The 21,741-nt window shown below is 40.2% G+C and overlaps 1 long non-coding RNA gene across 1 annotated transcript; it reads right to left on the reverse strand.

Annotated features, from left to right (window-relative positions):
- Window positions 1-20,368: 20,368 nt before the first annotated feature.
- On the reverse strand, window positions 20,369-21,650 carry LOC127053369 (uncharacterized). The gene is made up of 2 exons (XR_007775009.1): window positions 21,433-21,650; window positions 20,369-20,504 (listed from the first exon to the last, which is right to left on the reverse strand). It is a non-coding gene; the product is annotated as an uncharacterized LOC127053369 (long non-coding RNA).
- Between the last annotated feature and the right edge of the window lie 91 nt (window positions 21,651-21,741).

The following is a 21,741-nucleotide window of genomic DNA, read 5'->3' on the forward strand; positions in this document are numbered from 1 at the left end:
TGGAGAGCGTAGAGCAGTGCAGCTGCAGTGGCACAGCAGTACCACTGTAAGGTTGGTAGTGTAGACATAGCCTTAGCCCTGGCCTACACGGGGGGAGGGAGGGGAAATCGATCTAAGTTACGCAACTTCAGTTATGTGTATAATGTAGCTGAAGTTGATGTACTTAGATTGACTTACTGTGGTATCTTCACCATGGTAAGTTGACTGCTGCCTCTCCCCCGTCGACTCTGCCTGCACCTCTCATGGTGCTGGAGTACAGGAGTCGACAGGAGAGGGCTTGGGGGATTGATTTTATCGCATCTAGAAAAGACGCGATAAATCGATCCCTGCTGAATCGATCGCTGCCCGCCGATCCAGTGTAGACATACCCTGAGTCATTAGTGTTCATACAATATTCCTGAAGTGCAGTGTCCCAAGAAACTTGGCTTTTAATGAGGTTTCACAGTGACAATTCTTATTTCTGTTACTGTGCAAACATAAATGAGCACTCCTTTCAAAGGATGGTCTTCCAGTTTTTAATAATAGGCTAATGTTAGTAATAATTGGAACACAGAGAGGAAATGGGATAGGCAACGAATTATTGAAAGTAGAGGTGATTCTTTAACTTGTGCTTATAAGCTATTTAAATGCTCTAATCAGTTGCTGCATTCTACCCCAGACTGAGCTGTAAAGCAGTGCCGGTGAAATATGGATCATTTATAAAGCAGTTAAGGATCCTTCTGAATGATATGTTGAGTCCTAAAACACAGACAAATAAGACATTAAAGAAACAGATATTAAGAAATGTCAACATAATCTTAAGATCAATAGTACAAAATACACAGAACATAGGAAATCACATTTTCCATCAGTAGCAAAGACATGATTAAATGATCTGTACTTAGGCATTTCTAGCTCTCATCCTCCCCATATACAATTTTTACAGCAGTTTCCTTCTTTAAGGATTTAGCCCTATACTTAGGTACAGTGTAGATCAGGAGTCGGCAACCTTTCAGAAGTGGTGTGCCGAGTCTTCATTTATTCACTTTAATTTAAGGTTTTGCGTACCAGTAATACATTTTAATGTTGTTAGGTCTCTTTCTATAAGTCTATAATATATAATTAAACTATTGTTGTATATAAAGTAAATAAGGTTTTTTAAATGTCTAAGAAGCTTCATTTAAAATTAAATTAAAATGCAGAGACCCCCCAGACCAGTGGCCAGGACCCGCGCAGTATGAGTGCCACTGAAAATCAGCTTGCGTGCTGCCTTTGGCACATGTGCCGTAGGTTGCCTACCCCTGCTGTAGATGGTCTGCTCTGCCCTGCTGGCATAACTTGGTGTAAACTGGGCTTAGCAGGCCCTGTGAGGATCACCCTTGTAAGAGGATGATTGTGCAGTGGCGTAGAGCCCATATAGGGACTCGTATACCTCACACCCTCCTCATTGATCGCATAGAGGAGCACATAGGTGTGGCTATAGAAAAGGAGGCATGGTCAATATGCCCCTCAGCCATTGCCAGTCTTGGGCTGTGATTTTAGTGTCCTTTAGTCATTAAACGCCAACATAAGCTAGAGCAGTCATAAGGCTGTTCCAACACAATATAGGGACCACGGTGTGTGCAAAGCAGCACCAGGATCAGAGCAATCCAGGTGAGAGCATCAAGTCACTTTTGCATTCCACCTACTGACTGTCCAGTTTGATTATACCGAAGGATCTGGATCCTCATAATCAGGAAATATTGGCCAATGTTCAATGTTTGTCTTAGACTATTTTCATTACCCTCTTGTCCCTTGCACGTGCAACATAATGCCCCTGGATAGGGGCAGCAGTGGCAACTACTGAACCCAAGACTTCTAGATCTAAAAGCACCAGCCTCAAACATTGTAGCAGATTCAAACCTCTGAGGACTAGCCACTAAAGGGGGATAGACAGACACACTGTTAGCATAGATTACATGTGGCATAGATAGATTGATTATGGAGATATTAGTGACTCTACAGTTAATACTTTTCCTAATTCATATCTTTACTCATGTTACCAGTGATGTTTTGCATCTAAACATACAGACATCAGTTAGAAAATCTGGGTTCTATTGACAACTCTGCCCTGACTCTCTATCCAACTTTGGGTAAGTCATTTAACTGCCCTGTACTTCAGTTTCGCAGTCTGTAAAATGGCTCTACTTCTTTTTCTCTTTGAAGTTATTTGAGATCTGTGGATGAAAAGTGCAATATGAATCAAGTTAATTATGATTAGATTAGTCTTGACTACATTTGCCCAGTTTAAAAATAAAACTACGGCTTCCCTTCTAGTGCAAACCTGTACTGAAGCCACTTCAACATGCTTTGTCTATCCCAGGTTTTTCCCCCCTAAATTTTAAATTGTCAGTGGAAAGTGAGATTGTGTAATCCTCTAAACCCTTCCATTTATCTGTTTTTTCCAGATAAGTTTTCTAGATCTTTATTTTTCTTCATACATTGCTGCTTCTCTCTCCCTTTTGTAATTTTGGACCATTCATCTCTTTTGCCTCCCCCCCCACACTTTCCACACGTTCCATTCTGCTGCACACTGTTGCCTAGCAACATGTTCTTCTCTTCTGAAATTTCTTCTCTACCAGAGAGGAGCAGATCAAAGACACCCACAGTTCTGACTTATTTTATAAATTAATTTAAAGAGACACTCTCCAATGTTGTATTACTTTTGGGGGAGATCAAAAGTTGGCTTCTCTGGTGGAAGTGTCAGGAAAATAAAGTTGTGCTCTTAAAAAAGTGCTTTGATTATTAAACATGTAATATTTACATCTTTGAGTCTTTTTTCAGAAAGTGTCATTGATGTTATGCTAGTTACTTTCATGCTATGAAATTAAATGCAGGCCTGTATGGTAAGCTAACGTACATTTATACTGCCTGTCAAAGGCAACCACAGTGTTATTCCATCATCCAATAACATTTTTTTTTTAACTCCTTCCACCTGTTGCAAAAAACAAAACAAAAACCCACCACCACCATTTGGAAAGACTTTATTTCCTAAACTATAACTACCCTCTTATATGGACTAAGAGGAAAGCAAATAAATCACAAGGTAATCACCATGTGATATCGGGGACGCTGGGGGTGCAGCAGTACATCTTGGTTTGAAGTGGTTTCCATCGTAAACAGGGTTTACAGTTTGGTTCAATGGCTTTCAGCACCCCCACTATAAAAATTGTTCCAACACCAGAGTGTGTGACATGTCGTCCTTCTCACCTTCATTTTATTAGAATAAAAATGTCCATATTAATTTATATCTGATTTTAGCAGCCCTCAGTTGAAAAAGAGAAATTAATACCACTGTGAAAGGACTGAAAAATGTAAAACTTAAAAAAGTCATAGGGGAATATTTGAGCTTAAAAAGAAGGGTTCTCTCACTTTTCAGTACAAATTGTGAGATTTTTCAAGAGTGTGCTGGCAGGAAAAGTCAGCACTTCATGAAAGGTGAGAATTATTTGCTCTCTCAAAATTTACTCAGTTCACAACACCATCAGTTAAAAAGAAAGAGACAATAGACTTATAGACTCCAGGACTGGAAGGGACCTCGAGAGGTCATTGAGTCCAGTCCCCTGCCCCCATGGCAGGACCAAATACTGTCTAGACCATCCCTAATAGACATTTATCTAACCTACTCTTAAATATCTCCAGAGATGGAGATTCCACAACTTCCCTAGGCAATCTATTCCAGTGTTTAACTACCCTGACAGTTAGGAACTTTTTCCTAATGTCCAACCTAAATCTCCCTTGCTGCAGTTTAAGCCCATTGCTTCTTGTTCTATCATTGGAGGCTAAGGTGAACAAGTTTTTTCCCTCCTCCTGATGACACCCTTTTAGATACCTGAAAGCTGCTATCATGTCCCCTCTCAGTCTTCTCTTTTCCAGACTAAACAAACCCAATTCCTTCAGCCTTCCTTCATAGGTCATGTTCTCAAGACCTTTAATCATTCTTGTTGCTCTTCTCTGAACCCTCTCCAATTTCTCCACATCTTTCTTGAAATGCGGTGCCCAGAACTGGACACAATACTCCAGCTGAGGCCTGACCAGCGCAGAGTAAAGCGGAAGAATGACTTCTCCTGTCTTGTTTACAACACACCTGTTAATGCATCCCAGAATCATGTTTGCTTTTTTTGCAACAGTATCACACTGTTGACTCATATTAAGCTTGTGGTCTACTATGACCCCTAGATCTCTTTCTGCCATACTCCTTCCTAGACAGTCTCTTCCCATTCTGTATGTGTGAAACTGATTGTTCCTTCCTAGGTGGAGCACTTTGCATTTATCTTTATTGAACTTCATCCTGTTTACCTCAGACCATTTCTCCAATTTGTCCAGATCATTTTGAATTTTGACCCTGTCCTCCAAAGCAGTTGCAATCCCTCCCAGTTTGGTATCATCCACAAACTTAATAAGCGTACTTTCTATGCCAACATCTAAATCGTTGATGAAGATATTGAACAGAACCGGTCCCAAAACAGACCCCTGCGGAACCCCACTTGTTATACCTTTCCAGCAGGATTGGGAGCCATTAACAACTACTCTCTGAGTACGGTTATCCAGCCAGTTATGCACCCACCTTATAGTAGCCCCATCTAAATTGTACTTTCCTAGTTTATCTATAAGAATATCATGTGAGACTGTATCAAATGCCTTACTAAAGTCTAGGTATATCACATCCACCGCTTCTCCCTTATCCACAAGGCTCGTTATCCTATCAAAGAACGCTATCAGATTAGTTTGACACGATTTGTTCTTTACAAATCCATGCTGGCTATTCCCTATCACCATACCACCTTCCAAGTGTTTGCAGATGATTTCTTTAATTACCTGCTCCATTATCTTCCCTGGCACAGAAGTTAAACTAACTGGTCTGTAGTTTCCTGGGTTGTTTTTATTTCCCTTTTTATAGATGGGCACTATATTTGCCCCCTTCCAGTCTTCTGGAATCTCCCCCGTCTCCCATGATTTCCCAAAGATAATAGCTAGAGGCTCAGATACCTCTTCTATTAACTCCTTGAGTATTCTAGGATGCATTCCATCAGGCCCTGGTGACTTGCAGGCATCTAACTTTTCTAAGTGATTTTTTACTTGCTCTTTTTTTATTTTCTCTTCTAAACCTACCCTCTTCCCGTAAGCATTCACTATACTAGACATTCCTTCAGACTTCTCAGTGAAGACCGAAACAAAGAAGTCATTTAGCATCTCTGCCATTTCCAAGTCTCCCGTTACTGTTTCCCCCTCCTCACTGAGCAGTGGGCCTACCCTGTCCTTGGTCTTCCTCTTGCGTCTAATGTATTGATAAAAAGTCTTCTTGTTTCCCTTTATTCCCATAGCTAGTTTGAGCTCATTTTGTGCCTTTGCCTTTCTAATCTTGCCTCTGCATTCCTGTGTTATTTGCCTATATTCATCCTTTGTAATCTGACCTAGTTTCCATTTTTTATATGACGCCTTTTTATTTATCATTAAGTATCAATGATAGTAAAGAATAAGATTTTCACGGGTGGAAGATCTTGGAGATCATCATCTTTGCAAATCCCTAAAGAAAAAAGAAGGGGACATGAAGCACATAGTTAAAGCAGTAGCTGGACAACAGAAAACAGGGCCTTTAAGTGGAACACAAATTTCACTGGCTGACTGGCTGCTGAACCTGCACCTGTGAAGTTACATATACAGATCTAACGGTTGTGTGATCAACTACTGAATTTGCTTGTGAGCAGATTCTGGTTTGGTTCGTGAGAACCAGTGCTTTTGCAGTCCTACAGGCACAAATTCAAAGGTCTCTTTAAAAAAATTGGCCCCAAGTGTGAAGTTTACATTTTTGATCACATGCCATGTTCTTTTTTTCAGTGCTCAGTGGTTGCTTTTAGCATTCCTTTCAGTGAAGTGATTCTGCATTCAAAACAGAGGGCAGACTGCAAATTACAATACTGTTTTTGAGATTAACTCCTAATATACTCTAAGATTTTAAAGGTTTTATTCCTATATACATAAATCTACACAAAATGCAACACGAACAAAAGGATGGTATTTAATAATGTTCATCCCTTCTTTCAGTGAGAAAGCAAGTGCACATCTTTAATTACACCTAACAGATCAGTAAACATACAATGAAAGCAACTCTTCAAAGTTTTATTATTTATGTTCTGCATTTAGGTTGAGCTATTGTCCTATAGTTAGTGTATTCTTGAACTGAAATAAAATACTACAAGTATGTATTGAAAGAAACAGCATCTTAGGTAGCTTTACCATAATTTACTAAGTATACGCTATATTGCTGTATGGTGTATGAATACAGCTGAATGGTGCATTTCATACACTACATGGACACGTGATGTGTGTTTATGTATATAAATCTGCACTGCAACTGAGTTGTCAGCGGTTAAAAGCTCTGGTCTTTGGCTGAACTTCTGAGGGTGAAGATCTGGGACTTGTATTCAAGTTTTTTTTTTTTTTTTTTTCCCCTTGGAGAACAGATTCCACAATTGTCTATAGGCATCCCTTACAAAAAAAATACAAGGCAACCTTCTAAAAGGAAATTTAATGCTTCTGTAAAGTATTGACTTGCCAGTCCTGGAGACTGAAGTATTTTAGTGATCCACATAACTAGCACAGCACAGGCTGTCCTGAAATTCTCTGCCTCCTTCCTACCTGCCACAACAATTGTCCCTTCAATAAGAATCCATGGACCAGTTAGAAAAAGAATGATCACTCACGCTTTCCCTCTTACCTGCTGGGGAAGCTGATCTTGAAGAGAAAGGCCAGTGTGTGATGATGTTGCACTCTATAGGTTCATGGAAATATGCACTCTATATGTTTATAGAAATGCTTATAAGTGTAAATATAAGCAAACTGGAATATGCTTTGTGCTAGAAATGCCATGCAACCTATCTTTGCAAAGGTTATGATCTACTGAATATATTCATCGTATTCATATGCATATATCATTTTTATATCTGAAGTTATGAGCGTTGGCTCTATGCTTGGATTTGAAGTGTTCGCTGTAGGAAATACATAAGGGAGGTTTGGCCAATATATTGTGAAGGGGCCATTCAAGTAACTGGGAGTACTTAACTAAGAATGAACTTTGGGAGACGCCAGTCCACATCTGAGCTTTCCTGGGAACGTTCAAACTAACATGTAAACAAGGGCATCGGCCTGCAAAAAGCTGAATCATTCATGGTCATGTGACTTGCTCAGGTGGCTACAAACTCCATCTTGTTGCTGTGATTTTGCACAGAAGAACAAAGGAGTTTCTGCCCACAAGAGAGAGAATATAAAAGGCCCTGGAAGCCTCTCCATTTTGTCTTCAGCTGGTTTAAGAGATGGCCTCTCCACCTCAAAGAGATGCATGAAAAAAAAAACTGGAACAAAGGACAGTAACTACAGGAGTGTGAGTGATTGCTGGACCCAGACTAGGAAGGAGTCCAGTCTGTGAAAGACGTTTATTGGAACATCTCTGGGGGTGAGATTTCATCCATAAACAGTTTCCTAATATATTAGGCTTAGACTTGCACTGTTTTGTTTTTGCTTGGTAACTTACTTTGTTCTTTCTGTTATTACTTGGAACCACTTAAATCCTACTTTTTATACTTAATAAAATCGCTTATTAATGAACCCAGAGTAAGTATCAATACCTGGGGGACAAAACAGCTGTGCATATCTCTCTATCAGTGTTATAGAGGGTGGACAATTTATGACTTTACCCTGTATAAGCTTTATATAGAGTAAAAACAGATTTATTTGGGGTTTGGATCCTACTGGGAATTGGGTGTCTGGGTACTGGAGACAGGAATGCTTCTTAAGCTGTTTTCAGTTAAGTCTGCAGCTTTGGCGGTGTGGTTTAGAGCCTGGGTCTGTGCTGGAGCAGACTGTCATGTCTAGCTCAACAAGGTAGTGTTCTAGAGTCCCAAACTGGTGGAGAAAACAGGCTCAGAGGTAGTCTCAGCACCTCAGGTGATAGTCTCAAGGGGATCTCTGTGACCGAACCCATCACCCAGTGTCCTATTACTTCTGATCTCTTCAGAGGTAGCCTGAGAGACTCGCTTCAAGTTCCTTTAGTGGGCAGCGTGGCTGTGTACTCTTGCCCAGGAGCAGCACACAGTGGAAGAGTTTCTGGGTCCTGTTGCTACGGGGAGTGCCTGACAGCCAGCCTTTATGGTGTGTGGGGTCAACAGTCCCAATTAGACTTCCTCTTAAAAAAAAAAAAAAAAAAAAAAGATAGTGCAGGCCCAACCAGACTGTGTTCAGGTGGCAAGATTATCTGGCCCCTGATAAAATAAGTGAAGTATAAAAAAAAGTGAAAAACAAATGCATCCTATGTGTTGGGTGGAACGAGGGAAGGTCAGGAACTCTTAAGGATAGGAGATTGTGAAGGGAAAGAATGCTGCTGGATTCTATGGCACTCCAATGCAGCTGATGTCAGACACTGGCAGCTTCAGATAAAATGAAAATATTGAGGCTTTTACTAAGTATTAGTTAAATTGAATCTAATCCACAAATTAAATGTTTGTGTGCTGCAAAAATTTCTTTTTTTAAACTGTAACTTGGTAACTAGGTTGTAGAAATAGTTGGGGAAGCTGGAGGTTTTGACAACTAAGTAAAGGGGGCAATGCTGTTGACACCTGGGAAGGTGTACAAGGCAGTTTTGGATACAAGTATTAATAATACTGACTATTTTTATAATGAAACATTCACAACACTGTGCAGATTGTTAATTATTAACATTAGCTGTATGCCTGTTTGAAATGGTAGGCAGTAAGACAGCTAGTGGTAACACTTAAATTGTCATTAAGATGCAAAGTTAGTAGCACATTGAGATAGTGTTGTTCCCACCTATCATAGAACTTGCCACAGCCATGAAATTATGGAGTATATGGGCCTTGCCTTGAGTTATTTATGACGGTTGGTAGGTCAAATACCTATACTTTGGATGCTAGAACTGTCCATGTGTTTTGGTACAATAGGTGATAAACTGCTACAAGTCTATGATCCAGCAATGTAGAGCTGGAAGGGACCTCACAAAGTCAAACTCTGCTTCCTGCACAGAGATAGAGGTTCACCTGGTCCCATCCTGTCTGATAAACCTTCAGTAATGGGGATTCCACAACATTCCTTGGCAGCCTATTCCAGAGCTTAACTACCCTTATAGTTAGAAAGGGTTTCCCCCAATATCTAATCTCCCTCGCTGCTGATTTAAGACAACTTCTTGTCCTACCTTCAGTGTACATGAACAATTGATCACGGTCCTTTGTAACAACCCTTAACATACGTGAAGGCTGTTATCAGAACCCCCCCTCAGTCTTCTTTTCTCAGGACTAAACAGCCCAGTTTTTTTAACCTTTCCTCATCTGTCTGCTCTAATATCGTAAAGATAGCACATATTAACTGTCTTTGTCACACTTGGTCGTAAATGTCACTGACTACAACATTCAGCCTTCTTAATCAAGTCAGCGTTTAGGGCACCTTCACGTTCTGGAAATGACTGTTTGTCAATAAGTATATAGATATGTATCAATATCAGGTTAATCCTATAGAAGTGGTCTCACGGCTTATATTACTAGTACTGCTACTGTGAAGCACTTTTAGTGTATATACCATATTCTAGAATATAGCCTTTTTGTGTCAAGTATCAGAGGGGTAGCCGTGTTAGTCTGGAGCTGTAAAAAGCAACAAAGAGTCCTGTGGCACCTTATAGACTAACAGACATATTGGAGCATAAGCTTTCGTGGGTGAATACCTACTTCGTCAGACACATAGCAAGATATACTCCACTGCTGCTGCTTTGGAAGAAAAATTCTCTCTCACCCTCAGCTGCACTCTCGTCAGCTGCTGCTGCTCCTGCACCCTCTACTTCCCAGAAAGCTCAGCGGACGCCTATCCCAAAGACCATCCTTGGTGTGTCATGGAAGACCTGGACCACCAGCAAGGATGAAAAAAAAAAAAATCAGCACCTGGATGAAGAAAACCCCTGTGGATACCTCTCCAGGTAAACCTAGCACCAGAAGGACAGCTCTTTGGGAGGAGCTCCCTGACAACCCAGGACCAGGATGCTGATTGCTGCCCCACTGGGAAGCATGCTACTGGAGGAGCCCCCACAATGACCCAGGACGCGGATCGCTGCCCCACCACTCCAGAGAGGGATGCTCCGGAAGGAACCACCTCCTCCACCCCAGACCCCAAAACTACTTATCACCCGGCTCTCTGGAGGAGGGCCGCTTGAAGGGGAAATGCACTCTAGAACCCAGGATCCTGATGCCACACTCTGTCCTTCTGGGCAAAGAGACTTCGTGGCCACTGAGTCCAGCATCCCCTCAGGAGCTACTTCACCTCCTCAAGTTTCTCTACAAGATCAAGGGGAATTACCTGGCAAGCTTTTCGGCACAACAGAGGTCCACCCCACAGAGGGTGAGGCAGCGGAAGACGACTGCATCTACCTCCAGTACCCGCTCCCTACAGGTCTCCCTACATGCGTCTGACAAAGTGGGTCTTCACCCACGAAAGCTCATGCTCCAATGCGCCCGTTAGTCTATAAGGTGCCACAGGACTCTTTGTTGCCTTTTTGTGTGTCACGGGTATTAATAAATAGCAATGGATCAGTGGGCTGCTGTTTGATATTTTCTCCATTATAAGGATTAGTGATATTGTTTTCTAAAAGCTCCAGTTATTTATTTCATAATACTTGTATTTACTCTCTGCTCTTGGAAAATTGAGTTATTTGGAGGTTAATTGGTGCTTTATTTAATGTTTTTGTAAAGTTTTCTTTAAAGAAGGTAAGAGTGACCTGATGTAGCATGTGTACCATGTGCCCTGGCTGAGTTTTTTCTTGCTGTGAAAGCAGTGACTGTTCTCTAGAAGGAGTTATTCTTTCCAACAGTATCATTTTTATTGCAAAAGGATGGTTTTTCCCAGGGACAATGCAGAGTACACAGCGGGGCTGCTCTAGCCCTGACTCAGTTCTTGGGGCAGAGACTGCCATTTCTGAGATATCTGTACAGTGCCTAGCATAGCAAGGACCTGAATGGCCTAGCCTCTAGGCACAATGAAAATGCTAAATAGTAAGACTAGATGTTTGACTAATTGCTTGAAGAGAGTCTTCCTGCTTTGTTTAGAAAAACAATTGCTCTTATAAAATCTGGGGTGTCAATCATCTCTCTTTGAGATCAGAGCTTGGATTTCAAACTTGCTAAATGCAACACTGATCATACAGCTGCATATACAGAGTGGAGTTCTCTCCCATTCTTCTGCCATTCAACTAGCAAGCAGAATCTTCTGGGTGATGTCCCTTTTACAGGCAAATGGTTAGATTGTTGGACCTCAATGGTTCCATGACATTTTGGCAAACTGGGGAGCCTGAAGAAAGTGTGGGTAGCAGTATGAGGTGCCCTTGAGGGAATTGGTAGGAAGCGGAAGTTAAATAAGCAGGAGGCTGTCCTGAAAGTGAACAGAAGGAAAGAAAAGGATGAAGTAGAGCAGGGGTAGGCTGCCTATGGCAGGCGTGCCGAAGGCAGCACGTGAGCGGATTTTCAGTGGCACTCACACTGTCCAGGTCCTTGCCACTGGTCCAGGGGGCTCTGTATTTTAAAATTTAATTTTAAATGAAGCTTCTTAAACATTTTAAAAACCTTATTTACTTTACATACAAGAGTTTAGTTATATCATAGACTTATAGAAAGAGACCTTCTAAAAACTTTAAGATGTATTACTGGCACACGAAACGTTAAATTAGAGTGAATAAATGAAGACTCAGCACACCACTTCTGAAAGGCTGACGACCCCTGAAGTAGGAGGACAGTGAGAGCCAACAAAGAAAGAATGAAAAAAAATCCATCTGGAAAAATGTAAGCTCCTTGTAGTCTCTTTCCTTGCTACCTCTTCCAGTCCCTCACGCACATAAGAAATAGAAGTTGCTCTATTTTAATAAATGGAGTCAAAGAAGTTACAAGCCCCCCACCAGCCACCAAACATTTGAAAGTTCTTTTTTTTCCTAAAACACTTGGTGCATATTGCCCCAGGAGGTCACGAAGTTTATTATTGAAATACCACAAAACATAGTAGGAGGATTTGTCACAGCCATCTCTCTAAGAATAGGCGCTCCAGGTCTTCTATGCTTAGATACTTCTAGGTAGATGTGAGAGCACGTGCCTTAACAATAATATTCAGACACTGAAATGAAGGAGTATGAAGCAGAGGCTTCTCCCCTCCCAGGGAACCCATGGGAAATATCATTGGGATGTCAAACCTTTTAGGTACCTGTTATCTTTATGAAGAAAGGGAAAAATGGACGCACAAAAGGATACACACACATACAACAAACAATACATGTGTAGCAGGCTGTAACCTTGAGGGAGAAGCGGGGCAAAGGTCTTCATTGTATTACAACACTATCTTTACTGGGATTCCATCCATTTGGGTTAGCTACTTATGTGAAGATAAAACAGGACAGCGTATCGAAAATGTTCTGAATTCACAAGAACTGAAGAGAATTTAGCAGCTTTGGTAGCGATTGACAGATTATTAGGTGAGTAATTCATTGCAGGATTAAGGGACAGAAATCTGAGCGAATTCCTTAAACTAGGTAAGATGCAACCTTCAGTTATGCTTTGTGATAATAAAGGCAGAGGTAATAAGGAAAAGATGACTGATCACCTGTTTTGTTTTTTTAAAAAGGGGGTTGTTGACAAAGAGTGGAAAACATGGCATGGGATAAAGCTTTAGATAAAAGAAGGGAGCTGTAAGATTAATAGAAACATTGAATGCAAAACAGGAGAAATTAAACAAAGTAGTAACTTTCTTCTGTGAGACAGTCTCTCTTCACTCTAGTGAAAGAGATAATTGAAATGAAAGCAGACCTTCTGATAGTCAAGATGAAACCATAATTTGTCATTATGTATGGATGAGGTAGGACTCATTGCCAGGAAACATGACCTGTGAAACACAAAAGCCCTATTATGAGTTGTCAGAAGATAGGGTTATCCTAAGAGGAGTCAGGAATATATTGTGGATTCTCTACAGACTTCACCAATAAGTCTTTCAGCCAAGACAAATGCCTGAGACTGAAAAAAGATGGAGAACTTGAGTCAGGCGCATATTCAGCACTGCTTGCCCAACAAGGTGATGGCCAAGACTCCAAAGCAAAGTGATCAAAGTTCAAATGGATAACACTGTTACGGTAAATGAGAAATTGCAAAAGAATATGCTAGAGAGACAAAACAGTCTCCTAGTAGAAACTCAAGAGTTCTTGCAGTGAATCAGAAAGACTGCAAGCTGTTGAGCAGGAGTGAATCATGACCAGTAAGAAGATGCAACTCTTTACGCCCAGAATACCAGCTAGTTTCATCGGACAATAGTGCAGTCAGATCTTCCACAGTTGCAAATCAAAATGAAGAGAGCTGGAATGCAGGAGTCCAGGAATGGTTGGTTAGCAAGGGTAGACAAGTAGAAAATGGAAACTTCAGCAAGATGCACAACAAGAAAAAGTGAATGTTATAAAAGAGACCATAATTAGCTGCATATAAGATTGTTGGAAGAGTATTCCTCCTTTATACTGTGGAAATATTTAGCATTTAGCTCATATAAATCCATTTAAGTTGATTAGTAATCTATCAGTTGTTGCAGTCTTACTACTTGCAGCAAGCTGGAAAAAGCAAGCAGCTCCAAAAATAGAACAAAACTTATCTGAGAGATAATGCTGCTGGAGAGACTGACAAGCATTAAGATGACTTAGTTGAATATCCCATCATATGAAAATCTTTTCCTTTTTAAGAGGAAAATATTCAAACATAAAAGTTATTTGAGATATTTGGAAGAAGTTGCTGTATATTAAAGTAGTATCTCTGGATCTTTTTCAAAAAGGTGATATGAAAGATTAGATTTTAGAATTTTATATATAATACTAATAGAATTGAATTGGAAATGTATTTAGATTTCTTCCTAAGAAGTCCTTTAGTTGTGTAACTTTCTTCTGTGTGTGTGTGTGTGTATGTGTATGTATGTATATATATATATATATATATATATATATATATATATATATATATAAATAAATTTAGTTGTATAAAATTAAGAAAAGAATTTAAGTTACAAGGAAGGTATTATTCATCAGATAGCAACAGCTCTGGCACAGTTAGCATCAAAGGCTACATGAACTGACAAAACCTGAGTGGAACACTAAAGACAAAACAAGAGAAAATTAGGAAGAACATAAATTAAGTTCAGCGAACAAAGAGTGGGTACCTGTTACAGCTGAAAGAAAAGGACTATGAAATAACATTGAGAACTGGGATAAGCTACTGGAAGAGGAGCCTAAGTACAATATTTGGTTTTGATTTTAACCATACCAAGTCTTCTAAACCACTGTTGGTATTGAAATAATCATCATTCGGAACTATGGAAATATACCACCACAGAGGCAAAAGGAACAATCAATCTAATAGGAAATCAAAGCCTAATTTCACTGCTGACTGTGGACCTAGTATTAGCACTAGGCAAGAACAATGGTGAGCAAGAACCATAAATAGGATGCAAGACTTCTAAAGCGGTTAAGAGTCAAACTCAGACACTCCAGTTTTGGGCAGACCAGAGATGGACAAGAACACAGAATACAACACAGGAACCCACTGAAACTTTTTATTTGACAGACTACTCTAAAGAATAGGCAAAAGGGTATATACAAAGTCCTCGTCCAAGTCAACTACAGCAGAAAGCAAGGATCACTAGGAATCTGAAGGAGACTGATATACAGACCCTTAAAGATTCCCTCTACATGTTATACTTCTGTATCAATTGGCCCTGCTTTGAACAGGGTGTTGGACTAGATGATCTCCCGAGGTCCTTTCCAATCCTGATATTCTATGATTCTATCAGTCTGAGAGGTAAATACTTCAGATTACAAACAGGAGAGCTATGAGGAGAGAGAGAGAGAGAGAGAGAAACTGTGGTAACCAATGGCTAAAGAACTGTTCAACTTATGACCAAGGGCTGAAGGTTATGGATACAATTAAGATCTTTATTTGAGAGTTTGTGTATTTAAATTAATGTAGAAAGAAACAACATAATAGAAGAATGAAAGGCTTCACTTTCAGCAGTGAGATAAATGAAAAATTAAAAGAGAATCTATCCACAGAGCAGTGGTCTTATCCCATTTAGTGTAGGTACAGACATAAACAGGAAAGGTTGGAAGGTTTTCCTTGAGAAGGGACAGAACATCTGGGGCAGTTGGGAGTGACAGTTGGAGAGATCCAGAGAAAGTACAGTGAGCAGCAGGCACTGCTCCCCACACACAGGAGAGAGATGGGGAAGAAAAGTTAAAGGTAGCCAGGTAAAATATGTGGGACTATATGAAGTGTCCCTATGGGCAATGCAGATATACCTCCTTCCTAGTCTACCCTATAGACACTGTGCACAAACTCAAAGCACACCCTCTTTTTCAAGTTTGTCTTTAACAAAGAAATCAATAACATTCATCTCAAACCTTCAGCATTGGCTTAGCTGCTCCTAAAGAGTCCTCTCTCTCATCACTGTTCAATTCCTTCCTTCCAGGAAGCCCCTCCCAATTCTCTTATATTCAGATTGAATGAGTCACTGACCATAATGAGTCAATTTTATCCTTTCTCCAGCCAGACTGATACCTGTTAACAGGGTAACACTGCCAATTTGTACAAACAAATTGTTTCATATCTGTCTATAATGAGATTTCTTGCATCTTCCTTTAAAGCATCTTGATCCACTGATTTGATCTTGTGTGGCCATTCCTTTTTTGACACTTCGGTCTCTAAGTGATTCATCCTAATTACATAACTTGTAGGTCAGGGAAGGTGTCCCCACTTTATCCTCAGTGGTGAAGAAGGGGGCAAATAAATCATTTAGGTTCAATGACTTCTCCTCCTTAATTGCTACCTTAACTCTCTTGCACTCCAGGTCTCCCACTGATTCTCTCACAGGCTTTCTGTTTCTGAAATATTTAAAGGATGTTGTATTTGTTTTTGTTGTTGGCTATTTGTTCTCAATAGTCTTATTTCCATCTTATTTGTGCCTGCCATAATTTATGCTCCTTTTCTATTGGCTTCACTTGGGCCAGATTTCCAATTTTTTCAAAAATACCTGTTTGGCCTGAATATTACCCTGACCTGGGGCTCAGTCCTGTTCTCTCTCATTCAAAATCTACATGAAACCAGTGGGGAGCTTGTGAGAGAACATAGCTTGAAGCTCCAGCAATGTGCAGATAGCACCTTGTTCTACATCAGCTGTACTGCAGATTTAAAGACCACCGTTTCCAAATCAGCACCCAGATCTCCTGTAATACTTTTTATTTTACAGCTATTAGTTTCACAGTATTCTTACTCCCACCCATCTGTCTATCTAGCCTCATTCCGTGAGGAGCTGCTTTTAAGTAATTTCTCTGTTTCTTGAAGTGTATAGTGAATTCATTTTGGTTCATGGTTTTTGTGTATTTTTTTTTTTAATGGTACAACCAAAATGACCTACAAAATAAAAAGGCGTCATATAAAAAATGGAAACTAGGGCAGATCACGAAGGATGAATATAGGCAAATAACACAGGAATGCAGAGGCAAGATTAGAAAAGCAAAAGCACAAAATGAACTCAAACTAGCTATGGGAATAAAGGGAAACAAGAAGACTTTTTATCAATACATTCGAAGCAAGAGGAAGACTAAGGACAGGGTAGGCCCACTGCTCAATGAGGAGGGGGTAACAGTAACGGGAGACTTGGAAATGGCAGAGATGCTTAATGACTTCTTTGTTTCAGTCTTCACTGAGAAGTCTGAAGGAATGTCTAGTATAGTGAATGCTTACGGGAAGAGGGTTGATTTAGAAGAGAAAATAAGCAAAGAGCAAGTAAAAAATCACTTAGAAAAGTTAGATGCCTGCAAGTCACCAGGGCCTGATGAAATGCATCCTAGAATACTGAAGGAGTTAATAGAAGAGGTATCTGAGCCTCTAGCTATTATCTTTGGGAAATCATGGGAGACGGGGGAGATTCCAGAAGACTGGAAGGGGGCAAATATAGTGCCCATCTATAAAAAGGGAAATAAAAACAACCCAGGAAACTACAGACCAGTTAGTTTAACTTCTGTGCCAGGGAAGATAATGGAGCAGGTAATCAAAGAAATCATCTGCAAACACTTGGAAGGTGGTAAGGTGATCGGGAATAGCCAGCATGGATTTGTAAAGAACAAATCATGTCAAACTAATCTGATAACATTCTTTGATAGGATAACGAGCCTTGTGGATAAGGGAGAAGCGGTGGATGTGATATATCTAGACTTCAGTAAGGCATTTGATACAGTCTCGCATGATATTCTTATAGATAAGCTAGGAAAGTACAATTTAGATGGGGCTACTATAAGGTGGGTGCATAACTGGCTGGATAACCGTACTCAGAGAGTAGTTGTTAATGGCTCCCAATCCTGCTGGAAAGGTATAACAAGTGGGGTTCCGCAGGGTTCTGTTTTGGGACCGGTTCTGTTCAATATCTTCATCAACGATTTAGATGTTGGCATAGAAAGTACGCTTATTAAGTTTGCAGATGATACCAAACTGGGAGGGATTGCAACTGCTTTGGAGGACAGGGTCAAAATTCAAAATGATCTGGACAAGTTGGAGAAATGGTCTGAGGTAAACAGGATGAAGTTCAATAAAGATAAATGCAAAGTGCTCCACTTAGGAAGGAACAATCAGTTTCACACATACAGAATGGGAGGAGACTGTCTAGGAAGGAGTATGGCAGAAAGAGATCTAGGGGTCATAGTGGACCACAAGCTTAATATGAGTCAACAGTGTGATACTGTTGCAAAAAAAGCAAACGTGATTCTGGGATGCATTAACAGGTGTGTTGTAAACAAGACACGAGAAGTCATTCTTCCGCTTTACTCTGCGCTGGTTAGGCCCCAACTGGAGTATTGTGTCCAGTTCTGGGCACCGCATTTCAAGAAAGATGTGGAGAAATTGGAGAGGGTCCAGAGAAGAGCAACAAGAATGATTAAAGGTCTTGAGAACATGACCTATGAAGGAAGGCTGAAGGAATTGGGTTTGTTTAGTTTGGAAAAGAGAAGACTGAGAGGGGACATGATAGCAGTTTTCAGGTATCTAAAAGGGTGTCATCAGGAGGAGGGAGAAAACTTGTTCACCTTAGCCTCCAATGATAGAACAAGAAGCAATGGGCTTAAACTGCAGCAAGGGAGATTTAGGTTGGACATTAGGAAAAAGTTCCTAACTGTCAGGGTAGTTAAACACTGGAATAGATTGCCTAGGGAAGTTGTGGAATCTCCATCTCTGGAGATATTTAAGAGTAGGTTAGATAAATGTCTATCAGGGATGGTCTAGACAGTATTTGGTCCTGCCATGAGGGCAGGGGACTGGACTCGATGACCTCTCGAGGTCCCTTCCAGTCCTAGAGTCTATGAGTCTATGAGTCTATAATGCTTTATTATTGTAACTGATTTGAATGGGGAGCTCTTGCTTTGTGTGCATTTCAGGAACTGGCTGGAATGTTCTAGAGACTCAAGCAATGCATGAAGTAGCAAAAGATCAGTAGTGTATAGTTTTCAGTGAAACTACCTTTACCTTAGAGGGCCAGAAAGCTTTGAGCAAGGGAAATCTGGCCCTTTTTGACACTAGGGTCCAAATCTTCAAAGATATTTCAATTTATGTAACATCTGAATGTGTAGAGTACAGAGTTTCATGCAATTATGAGAGGAGGGGGAGAGGAGTTATTTAAGGGCCAATGTTGGGACAAGAATAAATGGCTATAAAATGTCCATCAACGAGTTTAGGCTTGACATTAGGTGAAGGTTTCTAATCATCAGAGGAGTGAAGTTCTGGAAGATCCTCCCAAGGGGAGTAGTGGGGGCAAAACCCCTCATGTTTAAAGACAGAGGTTGATAGGTTTATAGAGGGGATGGTCTGAGAGGTTGCCTACAATGGCATATGGCCCCTCTGCTATTAGCAGATATCTCCAATGGCTGGAGATGCAACATTAGATGGGGAGGGCTCTGAGTTACTACGGAGAATTCTTTCCCAAGTATCTGGCTGATGAGTCTCATCCACATGCTCAGGGTCTAATTGATCACCATATTTGTGGTCAGGAAGGAATTTTCTCCTAGGTCAGAGTGACTTTAGGAGTTTTTTCCCACCTTCTGCAGTGTGGGGTATGGGTCACTTGCTGGTTTGAATTGGAGTAAATAGTGGATTATCTGTAACTTGAAGTCTTTAAATCAAGATTTGAGGACTTACAGTAACTCAGCCACAGGTTGTGAGGCTATTACAGGAGTGGGTAGGTGAAGTTCTGTGGCCTGCAATGTACAGGAGGACAGTAACTAGATTACTAGATGATCATGATTGTCCTTCCTGGTCTATGCGACATTGGCATTGAGATAATTATGTAATGTTGGGCAAGGTTTTAGTGTTGCAGCCATTACTACTGCAATAGGGTATTCGGGACCAGTCATTCTTAGTTACATATTAAGATGGAATTACTCCTGATTGCATCTAGTTTGTCTCTTGGATGTTTTGACCTCTCAATATTGTTCCATACAAAGAAGATATAGAAATCTTGCTCTGCTGGAGTTGGAGCCACATATGGAATAGTTCTAAATCGTGGCAGGATTGAGCAGGATACAGTGTGGCAGATCCTCAGCCAGGAAGTACACTGAAATCAATGGAGTGACGAAATTTACACCAGCTAAAGATCTGTTCCAAAGATTCTTCCTCTTTCCACCACCCCTGCTAATTGGTTCTGCTGAAGCCTAAATTGTTCAAGTTTGTTCAGAATACTGATGGAATCCTCAATTCTTCTTTCACTGGTTTCTGGCCTGAGAGTAGATTGATTTGTAATCTTTTCATTAGTTGTTTAAGAGTCTGAATGACCTGTCATAAAGTTACATTAACTATCTTTTAGGTGTTCCTGATCAAACTCTGTTCTTCCTTGGCTGTAGCTTTGACTATATTGCAGACTCTTTTGACCATCTGTTTTTATTTTTTATGCTCTGCATCTCTGGCATTAATTGTCCAGTTGGTCAAGCTCTGCTGAATCTTTGGATACTTTTAACAATCACCTGAAATCCTCTCTCCTCTGTCAAATCCCCAATTAATTGTAATGTTTATTTAGTGTCATATTTTGTACTACTGTAAACTATTCCAAGGTGTTTTGTTGTAGCATCCTTAATGTTATAAGAAAACTTAGTGATTGCACTTTGAAGGGAGAATCCATTTGAGCCTTGGCATGAAGGCTAAATTAAGAAAATGCTCTTACTAGATACCCATGAATACCTTTGGAGAAAGTTATCTGAAAAGGTCATCATATTCTGTCCACTGATTTAAAAAAACAAAACCAAAAAAATCTCTTCAAGAAACATTTTTTTATTAAGGACTTCCACTTTATTTTACCATCCTTATAGGCTACATCAGTCACTCCCTGGATACAAATGTCCTCCAATCAGGCTTGAGTTAGCATTGCTCAGGAGGGAATCAACCAGCTCCCTAGGAAACAGTCACCACCAAGTGAGTCACAAGAGAATATTCATTTTAGGTGCTAATCTGGCCTAACTCAAATCTCATTAAAAATGAAATGTATCTTTACTAATAAAATACTAAACTTGGTATAAGGCATCTGCAGTATTTGCCAGTTGCCCAGCATTGAGGAATACTGAGACACTATGTTGATATTTCAAAGATAGTATGTATGCTCTGCCAGGAAATATCTAAGGCCAAATCTGGGCCTCTTAAAACAGTTTCATTAGCTAAAACTGGAGTGAGCAAATCATCACCATAATACTGGAAGCAGTTTAGAAGAGGATAAGAGATCTTATTCTGGCAGTTCCTATAGCACTGACAGCATTTTGCCATGCTTTTAAATTCATGCCCAGATCAGTAACCAGTTGTGCTTGTCAGGCCTATGTGAATAGAGTTGGTTTTATATATAGTCTTGTTGAACAGGCCACCAAAGACATATTGGAAGGTTTTCTGGTAGTGTTAAATCTTTAGCTGTAGGTGAGTTGAGGTTTATTTCTTACTACTGTGTTTCTTTTAAAATAACTGCTATTATTGTATTTGTGTGGAGACAGCAAATTTTAAATCCTTCTAATCTGTGCCAATTTTAGAAAATCAAACAGATTATGCCAGTTTTATATTGTTGGGTTTGGACATCACACAAGTCTGTTGGCACACTGTGAAGCAAAGTATTGCTTGATGGTATTTCATATCTCAATGGACTTGTATTTTGTAGGCTGAAACCTCCTAAACCAGCAAAATCAAAGCAAGAGGGGAGGAGAGTCCATCTTGTCAGAGGCATTTGTTTTTAAAGATTTGTTTTCCTTTTATCTGAGCAATGATAAAAAACTAAGCAGTTTTTATTTTACTTTAAATAAAGGTAAAAAAAATAGCACTTCTAAAAGTATAGAATACTTACCTGTTATGTCACGTCCCCTATTCTTAATGCACAAGGTAAGTGGTCTTCAACCTGTGGTCCAGAGACTGCTGGGAGTTTGCAAACTGGGTCTAAGATTTCAAAGCACCACTTGAAATTTAAGGTCCACAAATGAAAAAAGGTTGAAAAGCACTGCTCTGGGTTAGCATTTATAGAGCTGTATGGTACAGTGTGTGCATAGCACAAAGCAAAACTAACTTTGGATTTGGTGGGAGATCCCTAGAGGAAGAGCATGACTTCATCTCCCCTTGCGCCGGGCACTATTTTTGTCTTTGCCTGAAATCGAGTAGC

This window comes from Gopherus flavomarginatus, chromosome 6 (genome assembly GCF_025201925.1).
Source record: "Gopherus flavomarginatus isolate rGopFla2 chromosome 6, rGopFla2.mat.asm, whole genome shotgun sequence".
NCBI lineage: Eukaryota > Metazoa > Chordata > Testudines > Testudinidae > Gopherus > Gopherus flavomarginatus.